The sequence below is a fragment of the Artemia sp. Qi Xiang Cuo genome, chromosome 19, assembly GCF_049724085.1.
Source record: "Artemia sp. Qi Xiang Cuo chromosome 19, ASM4972408v1, whole genome shotgun sequence".
NCBI lineage: Eukaryota > Metazoa > Arthropoda > Branchiopoda > Anostraca > Artemiidae > Artemia > Artemia sp. Qi Xiang Cuo.
Window position 1 is genome coordinate 15060393 of NC_142812.1, and position 21216 is coordinate 15081608.

Here is a 21216-nt window from a genome sequence, read left to right on the forward strand (position 1 = left end):
TAAATTTTTCCACCAAAAACTGCATTTTGATGTCTTTTCACACTGCAGTCTTTCAAACATAATCGTATACCAGCGGTATTATAATAAAAATCGAACTCTTCCCTATACTAACTTGCATAGGCAACTTCACTATAGTTAAGATTACAGTATTTATATTATACATCATTATAAATTATAAAAGGTTCAAATGTTCGAAGATTATAGAGTTAAAAATTTTCCCACACCGGGAATCGAACCCAGGCCTGTTAAGTGAAAGTTAACTATCCTAGGCACTAAACCATATGGGACCATTAAGAAGTATGATTTAAGAGCCATATGCATATTATTATTTCACCATACCAATTATAATAATGCCAAAACAAAATCGTCGACTTGCAACCTTACTTTTGACACATTAGTTAAATCTTCATCAGACTTAAAAAATGTTTTGCTAGTTTTACATGAAAGAACGAACCTTAGCCCATAGTAGCAGAAATAAGAATATCTAGGTTGCAGCGGTAGTTAGCAACCTATTACACACTCCGGGTTTAAGTGGTAGCTAGCAACCTAGTAAGAAACTTCAAATTAAAAGATGATCATTAGAAAAACAAACAATTGCTTATATTGGACTTAGTTAGCTGCCTGATTCTTTGAATTTTTATAATAAACAACGACCTCTTGCCTCTACTAAATTTTATAGGCCACTTAACTATAGTGTAGGCTAGTACAGTTATATTTAAGGCCAATATATTAAAATTTTCCATTAAAAGACGACCATTGGAATAAAAACCCATTACATATATTTGATTTAGTTATCCGGGTTGCAGCGGTAGGAGATAAGATATTTATTTCCAAAAAAATTGCTATCAAAAGCCCACAAAGGGCCGAATTCGGACTTTGGAGTCGACAACAAATAAATCGTTAGACTAAAAATGCAAAGAACAACAACAGAATACAGAAAACCATAATGAACATCATTTAAAAGTCAATAATTAAAACTGTAAAAAGTCAATTAAAACATTAAAAAAAACAAAAATTGGTCAAAATAAACTTAGAGCGAGACATAAATGCATTAAAAACTGGTCAAACCATTATAATAAAGAACGACCTCTTGCCTATACTAAATTTTATACGCCACTTAATTATAGTATAGGTTAGTAATTCAACAGATAGCATGGCACTGGAACATCGTAGAGAGTTGTTCAATGGCTCATTTTAAAGGAAATTAATTGGGTTAAAAACCTTTTGTAATTAAAATCCGGGTTGCAGCGGTAGCTAGCAACCTAGTAAGAGACGATCACGTCCAATGTTAAGAAATATAAAAACCCATAGTTCTTAAAAAAAGAGTCCGATCAAAACAAAAAGTACACCATTAGAACCGCCTTGTCCGAAACCCCTGAATAGTAAAATTTCTGTCCCTTGGCTTGAACAGCAAGGGAAATATATTGGCTTGAAAATCAAGAAAAGTGGCAGCTACTACAACATTCTGCTTAAACGGGATATTTTTTTCTTTTTTCTTTTTTTTTTTCTTTTTTTGTATCCAGAGATAGCTTGGCACTGGAACATCGTAGAGGGTTGTTCAATAGCTCATTTTAAAGGAAATTAATTGGGTTAAAAATCTATAGTAGCTAAAATAAATTATTTCTAAAAGAGAATAAATTTTTCCAGCAAAAACTGCATTTTGATGTCTTTTCACACTGCAGTCTTTCAAACATAATCGTATACCAGCGGTATAATAATAAAGATCGAACTCTTCCCTATACTAACTTGCATAGGCAACTTCACTATAGTTAAGATTACAGTATTTATATTATTCATCATTATAAATTATAAAAGGTTCAAATGTTCGAAGATTATAGAGTTAAAAATTTTCCCACACCGGGAATCGAACCCTGGCCTGTTAAGTGAAAGTTAACTATCCTAGGCACTAAACCATATGGGACCATTAAGAAGTATGATTTAAGAGCCATATGCATATTATTATTTCACCATACCAATTATAATAAGGCCAAAACAAAATCGTCGACTTGCAACCTTACTTTTGACACATTAGTTAAATCTTCATCAGACTTAAAAAATGTTTTGCTAGTTTTACATGAAAGAACGAACCTTAGCCAATAGTAGCAGAAATAAGAATATCTAGGTTGCAGCGGTAGTTATAATAAAGAACGATCTCTTGCCTATACTAAATTTTATACGCCACTTAATTATAGTATAGGTTAGTAATTCAACAGATATCATGGCACTGGAACATCGTAGAGAGTTGTTCAATGGCTCATTTTAAAGGATTACAATAAAAAACGATCATTGGAATAACAAAAATTGAATACCTATGGAATTAGCTAGCTACTTGATTATTTGAGAACCGTCTCTTACTATTTAAAAGAAGATATAATAAAGAACAACTTCTTGCCTATACTAAATTTTATACGCCACTTACTTATAGTATAGGTTAGTAATTCCAAAGATAGCTTGGCATTGGAACATTGTAGAGAGTTTTTCAATATCTCATTTTAAACAAAAATTAATGGGTTTAAGAACTATTTGTAATTACAGTCCATGTTAACTGAAATATAAATAGGGATTATGTAATTTTCATCGGTATCTTGGCTGTAGAGATGTCTGAAACCTAGTAAAGAACGATCCACGGCACATATTAGATCCGGGTTACAGCGGTAGCTAGCAACCTAGTAAGAGACGATCAGGTCCAATGTTAAGAATCCGGGTTGCAGCGGTAGCTAGCAACCTAGTAAGAGACGATCACGTCCAATGTTAAGAAATATAAAAACCCATAGTTCCTAAAAAAGGAGTCAGATCAAAACAAAAAGTACACCATTAGAACCGCCTTGTCCAAAACCCCTGTATAGGAAACTTTCTGTCCCTTGGCTTGAACAGCAAGGGAAATATATTGGCTTGAAAATCAAGAAAAGTTTATAATAATTTTATAATAAAGATCGAACTCTTCCCTATACTAACTTGCATACGCAACTTCACTATAGTTAAGATTACAGTATTTATATTATGCATCATTATAAATTATAAAAGGTTCAAATGTTCGAAGATTATAGAGTTAAAAATTTTCCCCCACCGAGAATCGAACCCGAGCGTGTTAAGTGATTTAATAAAGAACGACCTCTTGCCTCTACTAAATTTTATAGGCCACTTATCTATAGTGTAGGCTAGTACAGTTATATTTAAGACCAATATATTAAAATTTTCCATTAAAAGACGACCATTGGAATAAAAACCCATTACATACATTTGATTTAGTTAGCTATTTGATTGCTTAAGGCTAGTCTCTTACTATTTCAAAGAAGAAAAAGCCGTAGGCTTTTTCCTGTTTGTAATCAATTAGAAATATTTATAATAAATATCCGGGTTGCAGCGGTAGCTAGCATCCGGGTTGCAGCGGTAGCTAGCAACCTAGTAAGAGACGATCACGTCCAATGTTAAGAAATATAAAAACCCATAGCTCCTAAGAGAGGAGTCAGATCAAAACAAAAAGTACACCATTAGAACCGCCTTGTCCAAAATCCCTGTATAGGAAACTCTCTGTCCCTTGGCTTGAACAGCAATGAAAATATATTGGCTTGAAAATCAAGAAAAGTGGCAGCTACTACAACATTCTGCCTAAACGAGATATTTTTTTCTTTTTTTATTTTTTCTTTTCCACAGATAGCTTGGCACTGGAACATCGTAGAGAGTTGTTCAATGGCTCATTTGAAAGGAAATTAATTGGGTTAAAAATCTATAGTAACTAAAATAAATTATTTCTAAAAGAGAATAAATTTTTCCACCAAAAACTGCATTTTTGATGTCTTTTCACACTGCAGTCTTTCAAACATAATCGTATACCAGCGGTAAGATTTGAATTACAGTAAAGAACGATAGTTACATAAAGGACGAATATAGCTCATCATAAATGGTGTTTGTCAATTATCCTGGTTGCAGCGGTAGCTAGAAACCTAGTCTGGGTTGCAGCGGTAGCTAGCAACCTAGTAAGAGACGATCACGTCCAATTTTTACGAAATATAAAAACTCATAGTTCCTAAAAAAGGAGTCAGATCAAAACAAAAATTACACCATCAAAACTGTCTTGTCCGAAACCCCTGTATAGGAAACTTTCAGTCCCTTGGCTTGAACAGCAAGGGAAATATATTCGCTTGAAAATCAAGAAAATTACATTAAAATACGATCATTGGAATAACATACCACTGCATACATTGGACTTAGATAGCTATTTGATTGCTTGAGGATCGTCTCTTACTATTTCAAAGAAGAAAAAGCCGTAGGCTTTTTACTGTTTGTCCGGGTTGCAGCGGTAGCTAGCAACCTAGTAAGAGACGATCACCTCCAATGTTAAGAAATATAAAACCCCCCAACTCCTAAAAAAAGAGTCAGATCAAAACAAAAAGTACACCATTCGAACCGCCTTGTCCGAATCCTCTATAAAGGAAACTTACCGCCCTTTGGCTTGAATAACAAATAAAATATATTGGCTTGAAAATCAAGAAAATAGACTTTTACCACGTTATTCTCCACAAACGGGATATTTTTTTCTTTCCGCTTGATTTTTCTCCTCAGCTAGCTGGGCACTGGAAAATCATAGAGAGCTGTATAATAGCTCATTTTAAAGGAAATTGCAACATCTAGTCACTTTTGTATTTAAAAATAAAATACTTTTTAAAGTAGAATCAATTTTGTCAAAAAAATTGCATTTTTGATGTATTTTCATATTGCAGTCTTTTCAAAGATATTTGAATTTTGAAGCAATAAAACAGTTCATGGTAATGAACTCTATAGTAATAATAGCTACTTGTCTCAATAGTAACCGAAACTCCTGGAACCAAAATTTTCTTTTTTGGCTTAATCGCTAAAATTATTATGTAAACTGCAAAAATATTTATGATGCCTAATCAGTAATAGTAATTTTTTAATTTAAACAACAAAAATACATGAAAATTCAAAAATTAGTTTTGCTTTTTGTCTCCTGGAAGAAAAATTTTTTTCATCTCAGTTCAAACTTATTATTGTATCCTGGAACCAAACTTTTTTGGTTTGTAAACCGTAAAGTACATATCTCCATCCGGGTTGCAGCGGTAGCTAGCAACCTAGTAAGAGACGATCACGTCCAATGTTTATAATAAAGATCGAACTCTTCCCTATACTAACTTGCATACGCAACTTCACTATAGTTAAGATTACAGTATTTATATTATGCATCATTGTAAATTATAAAAGGTTCAAATGTTCGAAGATTATAGAGTTAAAAATTTTCCAACCCGGGAATCGAACCCGAGCCTGTTAAGTGAAAGTTAACTATACTAGCCACTAGACCATATTGAACCATAAAGAAGTATGATTTAAGAGCCATATGCGTATTATTATTTCACCATACCAATTATAATAAGGCCGAAAATAAATCGTCGACTTGCAACCTTACTTTTGACACATTAGTTAAATCTTCATCAGGCTTAAAAAATGTTTTGCTAGTTTTAAATGAAAGTTATTGTAAAGATCCGGGGAGATTATTGAAATGGATAGAACACTTAAGCTTATTGAGAGTTTCATCTGAATCCGGGTTGCAGCGGTAGCTAGCAACCTAGTAAGAGACGATCACCTCCAATGTCAAGAAATATAAAACCCCCCAACTCCTAAAAAAAGAGTCAGATCAAAACAAAAAGTACACCATTAGAACCGCCTTGTCATAATCATCTATAAATGAAACTTAACTCAATTTTGATTTAATAACAAAGAAAACATATTGGCTTGAAAATCAATAAAATTGACTTTTAACAAGTTATTCTACACAAACGGGATATATTTTTCTTTCCGCTTTTTCTTTCTGCTCAGCTAGCTGGGCACTGGAAAATCATAGAGAGCTGTATAATAGCTCATTTTAAAGGAAATTGCAACATCTAGTCACTTTTGTATTTAAAAATAAAATACTTTTTAAAGTAGAATCAATTTTGTCAAAAAAATTGCATTTTTGATGTATTTTCATACTGCAGTCTTTTCAAAGATATTTGAATTTTGAAGCAATAAAACAGTCCATGTAATGAACTCTATAGTAATAATAGCTACTTGTCTCAATAGTAACCGAAACTCCTGGAACCAAAATTTTCTTTTTTGGCTTAATCGCTAAAATTATTATGTAAACTGCAAAAATATTTATGATGCCTAATCAGTAATAGTAATTTTTTAATTTAAACAACAAAAATACATGAAAATTCTAAAATTAGTTTTGCTTTTTGTTTACATTAAAAGACGATCACTGAAAAAACAAACCATTCCTTACATTGGACTTAGTTTATAATAAAGATCCAACTCTTGCCTATACTAACTGGTATGGGTCGCTTAACTATAGTGTAGGATTGTAAAGTTATATTTAAAGTCAACAAATTAAAAATTATCTACAACGGGGAATCGAACCCTGATGGCCCTCGTGACAAGCGGTTATGTTTACCATTGTACTATTGGATACTCATGATGAATATGTTACATATAAGACATGATAAAAATGGTTAACTTACTAAGAAAATTAAATAAGGAATCGGTCTGGTTAATTATATATAATAAAGATCGAACTCTTCCCTATACTAACTTGCATACGCAACTTCACTATAGTTAAGATTACAGTATTTATATTATACATCATTATAAATCCGTGTTGCAGCGGTAGCTAGCAATCCGGGTTGCAGCGGTAGCTAGCAACCTAGTAAGAGACGATCACGTCCAATGTTAAGAAATATAAAAACCCATAGTTCTTAAAAAAAGAGTCAGATCAAAACAAAAAGTACACCATTAGAACCGCCTTGTCCGAAACCCCTGCATAGTAAAATTTCTGTCCCTTGGCTTGAACAGCAAGGGAAATATATTGGCTTGAAAATCAAGAAAAGTGGCAGCTATTACAACATTCTGCCTAAACGGGATATTTTTTTCTTTTTTTTTTCTTTTTTTTTTCTTTTTTTGTATCCAGAGATAGCTTGGCACTGGAACATCGTAGAGGGTTGTTAAATAGCTCATTTTAAAGAAATTATAATAAAGATTGAACTCTTCCCTATACTAACTTGCATACGCAACTTCACTATAGTTAAGATTACCGTATTTATATTTTTACATTAAAAGACGATCACTGAAATAACAAACCATTCCATACATTAGACTTAGTTAGCTACTTGATTGTTTGAGTTTCGTCTCTTACTATTCAAAGGAAGAAAAAGCCGTAGGCTTTTTCCTGTTTGTATTTATAGTTAAAAAACGAACTCAAGTCCAAAGAAACTGAACACTGTGGCTCATTCATATTATTTTCATTATTTTAGCTAGAATGTAAATAAACAAGTTTTTTTTTAATTTTAAATTGAAAATATAACAAAGAACGAACCCTCGCTTATACTAACTCAAATTTTTAATATATTCCGGGTTTACAATAAAGAACGACACCTTGCCCATGTTAACTAAAACATAAATAGGGATTATGTAATTTCCAATAGTATCATGGCTGTAGAGATGGCTGAAACCTAGTTACAATAAAAAACGATCATTGGAATAACAAAAATTGAATACCTTTGGAATTAGCTAGCTACTTGATTATTTGAGACTCGTCTCTCACTATTTAAAAGAAGAAAAAGCCGTAGGCCTTTTCCTGTGTGTAATCATTTATAATAAAGAACGACACATAGCCCATATTAACTGAAAAATAAATAGGGATTATGTAATTTCCATCAGTATCATGGCTGTAGAGATGGCTCTACAGCCATGGAGCTACCGCTGCAACCTAGTAAGAGACGATCACGTCCAATGTTAAGAAATATAAAAACCCATAGTTCTTAAAAAAAGAGTCAGATCAAAACAAAAAGTACACCATTAGAACCGCCTTGTCCGAAACCCCTGCATAGTAAAATTTCTGTCCCTTGGCTTGAACAGCAAGGGAAATATATTGGCTTGAAAATCAAGAAAAGTGGCAGCTACTACAACATTCTGCCTAAACTGGATATTTTTTTCTTTTTTTTTTTTTTTTTTTTTTTTTTCTTTTCCACAGATAGCTTGGCACTGGAACATCGTAAAGGGTTGTTCAATAGCGCATTTTCAAGGAAATTAATTGGGTTAAAAATCTATAGTAACTAAAATAAATTATTTCTAAAAGAGAATAAATTTTTCCACCAAAAACTGCATTTTTGATGTCTTTTCACACTGCAGTCTTTCAAACATAATCGTATACCAGCGGTAAGAATTGAACCCACGCCTCTGAAGAGACTGGTGGCTAACACCAGTGCCTTGGACCACTCGGCCAGGCTGCCTCTCATAAATAAATATATATGTGAATTTGGGTTGCAGCAGTAGCTAGCAACCTAGTAATAGACGATCAGTCCAATGCTAAGAAATATAAAAACCCAAAACTCCTAAAAATAGAGTCAGATCAAAACAAAAGTACATCATTAGAAATACCTTGTCTGAAACCCTACTAGATAAATAATGAACGTCATCATAGTTTTATATTAGAGCTATGACGTGAATAGAGTGACGTCATAATTAGTATATAAGGAAAGTCAAAACTGAAAATTCTCTCATTCTTGATTAGAATAATGGTTAGATCGAAGCAAGCTATACGCAATTTGAAGAAAGAGTACTACACAAACAACAGAGCTAGTATCTTGAAAAGAGAAAAGCAAAGGTATTCAACCGACCAGGCGTATCGAGAAGTAAAAATTGAGAGAGCAAAACAAAGGTATTCAACCGACCAGGCGTATCGAGAAGTAATAATTGAGAGAGCAAAAGAAAACAGCAAGATGTGTTATCACAATGATGAAGATTATAGACATGCAAAAATTGAGACAGCCAAACAAAAGATCAAGGAACGGTATGGTAATGATGAACATTACAGAGAAGCAAGAATTGAGCAGGCTAAACAAAAGATCAAGGAGCGTTATCACAATGATAAACTTTATAGAGAAGCAACAATTGAGCAGGCTAGACAAAAGAGCAGGGAACGTTATCACAATGATGAAGATTATAGACATGCAAAAATTGAGACAGCCAAACAAAAGATCAAGGAACGGTATGGTAATGATGAACATTACAGAGAAGCAAGAATTGAGCAGTATAATAAGGAACGAACTCTTGCCTATACTATCTTGCATAGGCAACTTAACTACTGCATAGGATTGTACATTTATCTGGTTTGCAGCGGTAGCTAGCAATCCGGGTTGCAGCGGTAGCTAGCAACCTAGTAAGAGATTACATAATACAATAAAGAACAACACCTTGCCCATGTTAACTAAAACATAAATAGGGATTATGTAATTTCCAATAGTATCATGGCTGTAGAGATGGCTGAAACCTAGTTACAATAAAAAACGATCATTGGAATAACAAAAATTGCATACCTTTGGAATTAGCTAGCTACTTGATTATTTGAGACTCGTCTCTTACTATTTAAAAGAAGAAAAAGCCGTAGGCTTTTTCCTGTGTGTAATCAGTTTATTATCATAGGCAGCGCGCTAGCACTGCCTGAGTAAAGAACGATGTGGGCACAATGTGTGTTTTTTCCGGGTTGCAGCGATAGATCGCAACCTAGTAAGAGACGGTCACGTCCAATGTTAAGAAATATAAAAACCCATAGTTCCTAACAAAGGAGTCAGATCAAAACAAAAAGTACACCATTAGAACCGCCTTGTCCGAAACCCCTGTATAGGAAACTCTCTGTCCCTTGGCTTGAACAGCAAGGGAAATATATTGGCTTGAAAATCAAGAAAATTGACTTTAACCACGTTATTCTCCCCAAACAGGATATTTTTTTCTCTTTTCTTTTTTTTTTCTTTTCCACAGATAGCTTGGCACTGGAACATCGTAGAGGGTTGTTCAATAGCTCATTTTAAAGAAAATTAATTGGGTTAAAAATCTATAGTAACTAAAATAAATTATTTCTAAAAGAGAATAAATTTTTCCACCAAAAACTGCATTTTTGATGTCTTTTCACACTGCAGTCTTTCAAACATAATCGTATACCAGCGGTAAGATTTGAACCCACGCCTCCGAAGAGACTGGTGGCTAACACCAGTGTCTTGGACCACTCGGCCAGGCTGCCTCTCATAAATAAATATATATGTGAATTTGGGTTGCAGCAGTAGCTAGCAACCTAGTAAGAGACGATCAGTCCCATGCTAAGAAATATAACAAAACTCCTAAAAATAGAGTAAGATCAAAACAAAAGTACATCATTAGAACTACCTTGTCTGAAACCCTACTAGATAAATAATGAATGTCGTAGCTTTATATTAGAGCTATGACGTGAATAGAAAAACACGAAATTATATTGTTGTTTCTGATGACGTCATGAAATAATATCATTGCGCCTTGACGTCCATAAAATCATTACGCCGTGACGTCATAATTACTACTTAAGAGCGACACAGATGTAAATTCTCTCATTCTTGATCCGGGCTGCAGCGGTAGCTAGCAACCTAGTAAGAGACGATCACCTCCAATGTCAAGAAATATAAAACCCCCCAACTCCTAAAAAAAGAGTCAGATCAAAACAAAAAGTACACCATTAGAACCGCCTTGTCCGAATCCTCTATAAAGGAAACTTACCGCCCTTTGGCTTGAATAACAAAGAAAATATATTGGCTTGAAAATCAAGAAAATTGACTTTTACCACGTTATTCTCCACAAACGGGATATTTTTTTCTTTCCGCTTTTTTTTCTGCTCAGCTAGCTGGGCACTGGAAAATCATAGAGAGCTGTATAATAGCTCATTTTAAAGGAAATTGCAACATCTAGTCACTTTTGTATTTAAAAATAAAATACTTTTTAAAGTAGAATCAATTTTGTCAAAAAAATTGCATTTTTGATGTATTTTCATACTGCAGTCTTTTCAAAGATATTTGAATTTTGAAGCAATAAAACAGTCCATGTAATGAACTCTATAGTAATAATAGCTACTTGTCTCAATAGTATCCGAAACTCCTGGAACCAAAATTTTCTTTTTTGGCTTAATCGCTAAAATTATTATGTAAACTGCAAAAATATTTATGATGCCTAATCAGTAATAGTAATTTTTTAATTTAAACAACAAAAATACATGAAAATTCTAAAATTAGTTTTGCTTTTTGTCTCCTGGAAGAAATTTTTTTTTCATCTCAGTTCAAATTTATTATTGTATCCTGGAACCAAACTTTTTTTGGTTTGTAACCCGTAAAGTACATATCTCCATATTATTGTCTCATAATTGCAATTATTTTAGTTTTCAGTCCAGAATCACTAAACTTATTATGTAAACTGCAAAAATATTTATGGTGTCTAACCAATAATACTAATTTTGTAATTCAAACAAGATAAATACCTGAAAATTTTAAAATTAGTTTTGTTTTATGCTAGGTTTTAGATACTCGACACGGGATTTTGTGTGCTTAATAATTTTAAACCTTGAAAAAATATGGTCTCACGCGAGTGGAAAAAAAGAAAGAATAACCAAAAACAATATCAAAATAGAACAATCCAAATTTCTACTAATAGAAAACTTTACTACACAAAAAATAAAGCTAACATCCTGAAATATCAGAAAAGTCTATTTAAAAGAGATAAAAATGCCACCAAACGCAATAAAGCTCGAGCACGCGTAAGGATTGCTACTAAGATGTCTTGTGATCCAGGATTTAAGAAAATGAAATATGACAGAGCAAAACAGAGGTATCTTACGGATCAGGGGTATCGAGAAGGGAAAATTGAGACAGCGAAACAAAAGAGCAAGGAACGGTATGATAACGATATAGATTACCGAAACAAACATAAGAAAAAAGTTGCTACCAGAATAATGGGTAGATACTGGGGTGACAAAAGCTATAATGAAAAAATTTAATTCTCTGCGAGGTTGTACCGAAGAACGCATAAGGACAAAGGGAAAAATTACATTCAGAATCCGGGTTGCAGCGGTAGCTAGCAACCTAGTAAGAGACGATCACCTCCAATGTCAAGAAATATAAAACCCCCCAACTCCTAAAAAAAGAGTCAGATCAAAACAAAAAGTACACCATTAGAACCGCCTTGTCCGAATCCTCTATAAAGGAAACTTACCTCCCTTTGGCTTGAATAACAAAGAAAATCTATTGGCTTGAAAATCAAGAAAATTGACTTTTACCACGTTATTCTCCACAAACGGGATATTTTTTTCTTTCCGCTTTTTCTTTCTGCTCAGCTAGCTGGGCACTGGAAAATCATAGAGAGCTGTATAATAGCTCATTTTAAAGGAAATTGCAACATCTAGTCACTTTTGTATTTAAAAATAAAATACTTTTTAAAGTAGAATCAATTTTGTCAAAAAAATTGCATTTTTGATGTATTTTCATACTGCAGTCTTTTCAAAGATATTTGAATTTTGAAGCAATAAAACAGTCCATGTAATGAACTCTATAGTAATAATAGCTACTTGTCTCAATAGTAACCGAAACTCCTGGAACCAAAATTTTCTTTTTTGGCTTAATCGCTAAAATTATTATGTAAACTGCAAAAATATTTATGATGCCTAATCAGTAATAGTAATTTTTTAATTTAAACAACAAAAATACATGAAAATTCTAAAATTAGTTTTGCTTTTTGTCTCCTGGAAGAAATTTTTTTTTCATCTCAGTTCAAATTTATTATTGTATCCTGTAACCCGTAAAGTACATATCTCCATATTATTGTCTCATAATTGCAATTATTTTAGTTTTCAGTCCAGAATCACTAAACTTATTATTTAAACTGCAAAAATATTTATGGTGTCTAACCAATAATACTAATTTTGTAATTCAAACAAGATAAATACCTGAAAATTTTAAAATTAGTTTTGTTTTATGCTAGGTTTTAGATACTCGACACGGGATTTTGTGTGCTTAATAATTTTAAATCTTGAAAAAATATGGTCTCACGCGAGTGGAAAAAAAGAAAGAATAACCAAAAACAATATCAAAATAGAACAATCCAAATTTCTACTAATAGAAAACTTTACTACACAAAAAATAAAGCTAACATCCTGAAATATAAGAAAAGTTTATTTAAAAGAGATAAAAATGCCACCAAACGCAATAAAGCTCGAGCACGCGTAAGGATTGCTACTAAGATGTCTTGTGATCCAGGATTTAAGAAAATGAAATATGACAGAGCAAAACAGAGGTATCTTACGGATCAGGGGTATCGAGAAGGGAAAATTGAGACAGCGAAACAAAAGAGCAAGGAACGGTATGATAATCCGGGTTGCAGCGGTAGCTAGCAACCTAGTAAGAGACGATCACCTCCAATGTCAAGAAATATAAAACCCCCCAACTCCTAAAAAAAGAGTCAGATCAAAACAAAAAGTACACCATTAGAACCGCCTTGTCCGAATCCTCTATAAAGGAAACTTACCTCCCTTTGGCTTGAATAACAAAGAAAATATATTGGCTTGAAAATCAAGAAAATTGACTTTTACCACGTTATTCTCCACAAACGGGATATTTTTTTCTTTCCGCTTTTTCTTTCTGCTCAGCTAGCTGGGCACTGGAAAATCATAGAGAGCTGTATAATAGCTCATTTTAAAGGAAATTGCAACATCTAGTCACTTTTGTATTTAAAAATAAAATACTTTTTAAAGTAGAATCAATTTTGTCAAAAAAATTGCATTTTTGATGTATTTTCATACTGCAGTCTTTTCAAAGATATTTGAATTTTGAAGCAATAAAACAGTCCATGTAATGAACTCTATAGTAATAATAGCTACTTGTCTCAATAGTAACCGAAACTCCTGGAACCAAAATTTTCTTTTTTGGCTTAATCGCTAAAATTATTATGTAAACTGCAAAAATATTTATGATGCCTAATCAGTAATAGTAATTTTTTAATTTAAACAACAAAAATACATGAAAATTCTAAAATTAGTTTTGCTTTTTGTCTCCTGGAAGAAATTTTTTTTTCATCTCAGTTCAAATTTATTATTGTATCCTGTAACCCGTAAAGTACATATCTCCATATTATTGTCTCATAATTGCAATTATTTTAGTTTTCAGTCCAGAATCACTAAACTTATTATTTAAACTGCAAAAATATTTATGGTGTCTAACCAATAATACTAATTTTGTAATTCAAACAAGATAAATACCTGAAAATTTTAAAATTAGTTTTGTTTTATGCTAGGTTTTAGATACTCGACACGGGATTTTGTGTGCTTAATAATTTTAAATCTTGAAAAAATATGGTCTCACGCGAGTGGAAAAAAAGAAAGAATAACCAAAAACAATATCAAAATAGAACAATCCAAATTTCTACTAATAGAAAACTTTACTACACAAAAAATAAAGCTAACATCCTGAAATATAAGAAAAGTTTATTTAAAAGAGATAAAAATGCCACCAAACGCAATAAAGCTCGAGCACGCGTAAGGATTGCTACTAAGATGTCTTGTGATCCAGGATTTAAGAAAATGAAATATGACAGAGCAAAACAGAGGTATCTTACGGATCAGGGGTATCGAGAAGGGAAAATTGAGACAGCGAAACAAAAGAGCAAGGAACGGTATGATAACGATATAGATTACCGAAACAAACATAAGAAAAAAGTTGCTACCAGAATAATGGGTAGATACTGGGGTGACAAAAGCTATAATGAAAAAATTAAATTCTCTGCGAGGTTGTACCGAAGAATTATATTAAAGAACGATCTGTTGCCTGTAGTAATAAAACAGTTCGTGGTAACGAACTGTTTGAATATTTTATACTAAAAGACGATCATTACAAGAACACACCATTGCATATATTCGACTTAGTTAGCGGCCTGATTCTTTGAGGTTTGTCTCTTACTATTCCAAAGAAGAAAAAGCCGTAGGCTTTTTCCTGTTTGTTACAATATAATAAAGAATGAACTCTTGCCTATACTAGATCCAGGTTGTTATAATAAAGAATGACCTCATGCCTATACTAAATTTTATACGCCACTTAATTATAGTATAGGTTAGTAATTCAACAGATAGCTTTGCACTGGAACATCGTAGAGAGTTGTTCAATGGCTCATTTTAAAGGAAATTAATGGGGTTTTTTAATAAAGAACGACCACTTGCCTATACTAAATTTTATACGCCACTTAATTATAGTAAATACAGTAAGGACCGAAGGCTACCTCTTAGTAACTAATCCGGGTTGCAGCGGTAGCTAGCAACCTAGTAAGAGACGATCACCTCCAATGTCAAGAAATATAAAACCCCCCAACTCCTAAAAAAGAGTCAGATCAAAACAAAAAGTACACCATTAGAACCGCCTTGTCCGAATCCTCTATAAAGGAAACTTACCTCCCTTTGGCTTGAATAACAAAGAAAATATATTGGCTTGAAAATCAAGAAAATTGACTTTTACCACGTTATTCTCCACAAACGGGATATTTTTTTCTTTCCGCTTTTTCTTTCTGCTCAGCTAGCTGGGCACTGGAAAATCATAGAGAGCTGTATAATAGCTCATTTTAAAGGAAATTGCAACATCTAGTCACTTTTGTATTTAAAAATAAAATACTTTTTAAAGTAGAATCAATTTTGTCAAAAAAATTGCATTTTTGATGTATTTTCATACTGCAGTCTTTTCAAAGATATTTGAATTTTGAAGCAATAAAACAGTCCATGTAATGAACTCTATAGTAATAATAGCTACTTGTCTCAATAGTAACCGAAACTCCTGGAACCAAAATTTTCTTTTTTGGCTTAATCGCTAAAATTATTATGTAAACTGCAAAAATATTTATGATGCCTAATCAGTAATAGTAATTTTTTAATTTAAACAACAAAAATACATGAAAATTCTAAAATTAGTTTTGCTTTTTGTCTCCTGGAAGAAATTTTTTTTTCATACCATAAAGAACGACACCTTGCCCATGTTAACTAATCCGGGTTGCAGCGGTAGCTAGCAACCTAGTAAGAGACGATCACCTCCAATGTCAAGAAATATAAATTATAATAAAGAACGACCTCTTGCCTATACTAAATTATATAGTTATAATAAAGAGTATGTTAGTAAATCATCCGGGTTGCAGCGGTAGCTAGCAACCTAGTAAGAGACGATCACGTCCAATGTTAAGAAATGTAAAAACCCCTAACTCCTAGAAAAATAGTCAGATCAAAACAAAAAGTACCCCATTAGAACCGCCTTGTCCGAAACCCCTATAAAGGAAACTTACCACCCTTTGGCTTGAATAACAAAGAAAATATATTGGCTTGAAAATCAAGAAAATTGACTTTAACCACGTTATTCTGCACAAACGGGATATTTTTTTCCTCTTTTGTTTCCAGAGATAGCTTGGCACTGGAACATCGTAGAGAGTTGTTCAATGGCTCATTTTAAAGGAAATCTCTAGATCTAGCGCCTTTTGCACTTAATTTTTTTTATTAATTATTTTTCACGAAAAACTTGATTTTGTATATATCCGGGTTGCAGCGGTAGCTAGCAATCCGGGTTGCAGCGGTAGCTAGCAACTTAGTAAGAGACGATCACGTCCAATGTTATGAAATATAAAAACCCCTAACTCCTAAAAACAGAGTCAGATCAAAACAAAAAGTACACCATTAGAACCGCCTTGTCCGAAACCCCTATAAAGGAAACTTACCGCCCTGCGGCTTGAATAACAAAGAAAATATATTGGCTTGATAATCAAGAAAATTCACTTTAACCACGTTATTCTCCACAAACGGGATATTTTTTTCTTTATTTTCCACAGATAGCTTGGCACTGGAACATCGTAGAGAGTTGTTCAATGGCTCATTTTAAAGGAAATCTCTAGATCTAGCGCTATTTGTACTTAATTTTTTTTTAATTAATTTTTTTTACGAAAAGCTTAATTTTTTATATACAATATTAAACAATGACGTCATCGTCTTTGGATGTAGTTAGTACATAAAGTCTGGATCATCGAATTAAAGCTGAAACTAAGTAAAGAACAATTATGCCTCCATATATTCACAGTGATCTATAAAATTTCCCATTACATCTATAAACTGTTCCACAGTTGCCGGTTCATACCTTGGAAGCTTTTCACTAAACATGCAACATTTCTTTTGGATATTACTATGAAATTTTGCGAAAGCATCTCTAGCTGACTTTTCAACAAAATCCATTCTTTCAGAGATAATTTTAATCTTTAATTTTGAATATTTTTCGTAATCCCGGTAATTATAATAAAGAACGACCTCTTGCCTATACTAAATTTTATAGGCCACTGAACTATAGTTATAATAAAGAACGACATCTAGCCCATGTTAACTTAAATATAAATAGGGATTACGTAATTTTCATCTGTATCATGGCTGTAGAGATTTTATATTAGAGCTATGACGTGAATAGAAAAATACGAAATTATATTGTTGTTTCTGATGACGTCATGAAATAATATCATTGCGCCATGACGTCAATATCCGGGTTGCAGCGGTAGCTAGCAACCTAGTAAGAGACGATCACGTCCAATGTTAAGAAATATAAAAACCCATAGCTCCTAAAAAAGGAGTCAGATCAAAACAAAAAGTACACCATTAGAACCGCCTTGTCCGAAACCCCTTTATAGAAAACTTTCTGTCCCTTGGCTTGAACAGCAAGGGAAATATATTGGCTTGAAAATCAAGAAAATTGACTTTAACCACGTTATTCTCCCCAAACGGGATATTTTTTTTTCTCTCTTTCCTTTGTTTACAGAGATAGCTTGGCACTGGAAAATCGTAGAGGGTTGTTCAATAGCTCATCCTAAAGGAAATTAATTGGGTTAAAAATCTATAGTAATATAATAAAGAACGACCTCTTACCTATACTAAATTTTATACGCCACTTAATTATAGTATAGGTTAGTAATTCAACAGGTACCATGGCACTGGAACATTGTAGAGAGTTGTTCAATGGCTCATTTTGAAGGAAATTAATGGGGTTAAAAACTTTTTGTAATTAAAACAATTATTTTTATCCGGGTTGCAGCGGTAGCTTGCAACCTTGTAAGAGACGATGTCCAATGTTAAGAAATATAAAAACCCATAGTTCCTAAGAATGAGGTCAGATCAAAACAAAAAGTAGACCATTAGAACCGCCTTGTCCGAAACCTCTATAAAGGAAACTTACCGCCCTTTGGCTTGAATAACAAAGAAAATATATTGGCTTGAAAATCAAGAAAATTGACTTTTACCACGTTATTCTCCCCAAACGGGATATTTTTTTCTCTTTTCTTTTTTTGTATCCAGAGATAGCTTGGCACTGGAACATCGTAGATAGTTGTTCAATAGCTCATTTTAAAGGAAATTAATTGGGTTAAAAACCTTTTGTAACTAAAATAAAGTATTTCTAAAAGAGAATATTTATATTAAAGGACGATCATTAGAAAAGCACACCATTGCATATATTGGACTGAGTTAGTTTTTCAGTTTAGAATTGCTAAGGTTTTACATTACATAAAAGATCGATGTGGTTCATTATAAATTATAAAAGGTTTAGAGCTTCTAATGTTCGAAGATTATAGAGTTAAAGATTTTTCAATACCGGGAATCGAACCCAAGCCTTCTAGATGAAAACCAGCTATCCTATCCGCTACACCATATGGGACTATAAAACAGCATGATTTAAGAACCATATGCATATTATTATTTCATCCTACCATCCGGGTTGCAGCGGTAGCTAGCAACCTAGTAAGAGACGATCACGTCCAATGTTAAGAAATGTAGAAACCCATAGTTCCTAAAAAAGGAGTCAGATCAAAACAAAAAGTACACCATTAGAACCGCCTTGTCCAAAACCCCTTGAAAGTAAACTTACCGCCCTTTGGCTTGAACAGCAAGGGAAATATATTGGCTTTAAAAACAAGAAAATTGACTTTAACCACGTTATTCTCCACAAACGGGATATTTTTTTCTTTTTTCTTCTTTTCCAGAGATAGCTTTGCACTGGAAAATCGTAGAGAGTTGTTCAATGGCTCATTTTAATTACATAAAGGCTCGATCATCGAATTTAAGCTGAAACTAAGTAGAGGACAATTATGTCTCCATATATTCACAGTGATGTATAAGATTTCTCATTACATCTGTAAACTGTTCCACAGTTTTACAGTAAAGAACGAACTTCAGCCCATAGTAACTAAAGTAAGATTATAAATTTAAGACTAAAACAAGTACTTTGTTTGCTTTGGTATGAAATACTGGAAGAGTTGGGATTTTACAGTAAAGACCGATCTCTCGCCCATAGTAACTGATATATGGTGGTTCCAGGAGTAGCTGCAAGATATGAAAAATGTAGCGGTATCCGGGTTGCAGCGGTAGCAAGCAACCTAGTAAGAGACGATCAGTCCAATGCTAATTTTACAGTAAAGAATAAACTTCCAGCCCATAATAACTAAAATTAGATTATAATTTCATGTTAAAGATCCGGGTTGCAGCGGTAGCTAGCAACCTAGTAAGAGACGATCACGTCCAATGTTAAGAAATATAAAAACCCATAGTTCCTAACAAAGGAGTCAGATCAAAACAAAAAGTACACTATTAGAACCACCTTGTCCGAAACCCCTGTATAGGAAACTTTCTGTCCCTTTGCTTGAACAGCAAGGGAAAAATATTGGCATGAAAATCAAGAAAATTGACTTTAACCACGTTATTCTCCCCAAACGGGATATTTTTTTTCTCTTTTCTTTTTTTTTCTTTTCCACAGATAGCTTGGCACTGGAACATCGTAGAGGGTTGTTCAATAGCTCATTTTAAAGGAAACTAATTGGGTTAAAAATCTATAGTAACTAAAATAAATTATTTCAAAAAGAGAATAAATTTTTCCACCAAAAACTCTATTTTTGATGTCTTTTCACACTGCAGTCTTTCAAACATAATCGTATACCAGCGGTAAGATTTGAACCCACGCCTCCGAAGAGACTGGTGGCTAACACCAGTGTCTTGGACCACTCGGCCAGGCTGCCTCTCATAAATAAATATATATATGAATTTGGGTTGCAGCAGTAGCTAGCAACCTAGTAAGAGACGATCAGTCCCATGCTAAGAAATATAATCCGGGTTGCAGCGGTCGCTAGCAACCTAGTAGGAGACGATCACCTCCAATGTAAAGAAATATAAAACCTCTAACTCCTAAAAAAAAGTGTCAGATCAAAACAAAAAGTATACCATTAGAACCACCTTGTCCGAAACCCCTATTAAGGAAACTTACCGCCCTTTGGCTTGAATAACAAAGAAAATATATTGGCTTGAAAATCAAGAAAATTGACTTTTACCACGTTATTCTCCACAAATGGGATATTTTTTTCTTTCCGCTTGATTTTTCTTTTCAGCTAGCTGGGCACTGGAAAATCATAGAGAGCTGTATAATAGCTCATTTTAAAGGAAATTGCACCATCTAGTCACTTTTGTAATTAAAAATAAAATACTTTTTAAAGTAGAATCAATTTTGTCAAAAAAATTGCATTTTTGATGTATTTTCATGCTGCAGTCTTTTCAAAGATATTTCAATTTTGAAGAAATCAAACAGTTCATGGTAATGAACTCTATAGTAATAATAGCTACTTGTCTCAATAGTAACCGAAACTCCTGGAACCAAAATTTTCTTTTTTGGCTTAATCGCTAAAATTATCATGTAAACTGCAAAAATATCTATGATGCCTAATCAGTAATAGTAATTTCTTAATTTAAACAACAAAAATACATGAAAATTTTATAATTAGTTTTACTTTTTGTCTCCTGGAAGAAATTTTTTTTTCATCGCAGTTCAAAGTTATTATTGTATCCTGGAACCAAACTTTTTTTGGTTTGTAACCCGTAAAGTACGTATCTCCATATTATTGTCTTATAATTGCAATTATTTTAGTTTTCAGTCCAGAATCGCTAAACTTATTATGTAAACTGCAAAAATATTTATGGTGTCTAAACAATAATACTAATTTTTTAATTCAAACAAGATAAATACCTGAAAATTTAAAAATTAGTTTTTTTTATGCTAGGTTTTAGATACTCGACACGGGGTATTGTGTACTTAATAATTTTAAACCTTGAAAAAATATGGTCTCATGCGAGTGGAAAAAAGAAAGAATAACCAAAAAAACTATCAAAATAGTATAGTTAAGAAACGAACTCAAGTCCAAAGAAACTGAACACTGTGGTTCATTCATATTATCTTCATTATTTTAGCTAGAATGTAAATAAACAAGTTTCTTTTTTAAATTTTAAATTGAAAAGATAGTGCTTTTAATTCAACATATAAAAATTTCTTCCCGACGGGGAATCGA